Here is a 751-nt window from a genome sequence, read left to right as displayed (position 1 = left end):
AGTGGCCTGGCTTAGCAATTCAACTCCAGTTCGTCCTCAAATCCCACTTTTAGCCCTACCCACCCGTGTTTAGGACCAGCCTTTAAAGGTCAGATTGGCCAAAACTTTGGAAAGGCGTCTTGTTGATCCACCTGTGCCTCCCATGAATATCATTTCTGCGAGTTGCTGAGGGGTTTCTAGCCAGATCGACTTTGTTTTATCACTTGCAATTCTCGAATGTGTTCGCATCTAAAATCTTTGGGGAAGCTCAAACTGTATGTACCTCTATGGAACTTTTGAGTCACAGATATTAATACCACTCGTTTTAGGCGTACAAATAACATTTATGCAACACAGCGCGTTTAATGCAAATGCCTTTGACACTACACCATACTATCGCAGCGATCGTGGACCTTGTTTCCTCCAGTAACACTGGTTTCACCTTGATATTATTTTTCTCTCTCAAGTTACACGAAATCATCCCAAACTTGGTATTAGTATCGTACATGTACCGTATGGGAATACACGTACCGGAGTGGAATGTTTAAGATCCGGAGTGTGAAGTGGGAACATGTAGTACTGGGTAATATGCATGTGAGAAAAAGGGGCCATTGTCTGCTTGCACCCCCGCATGCCAAACATCAGATCCACCACAACTTTACTCGCATCATGTGGCTTTGCTTGGCGGCGCTGTTAGCTGCTCTGACAGCTCTCCAGTCATGCGTCGTGAGTACCTCGGTGTCTACCGCGTCGGGCATGGTGACTGCCGACT

The sequence above is a fragment of the Phytophthora parasitica genome (assembly GCF_000247585.1).
Source record: "Phytophthora parasitica INRA-310 unplaced genomic scaffold supercont2.47, whole genome shotgun sequence".
Lineage (NCBI taxonomy): Eukaryota > Oomycota > Peronosporomycetes > Peronosporales > Peronosporaceae > Phytophthora > Phytophthora nicotianae.
Note: the sequence above shows the minus strand (reverse complement) of the source record.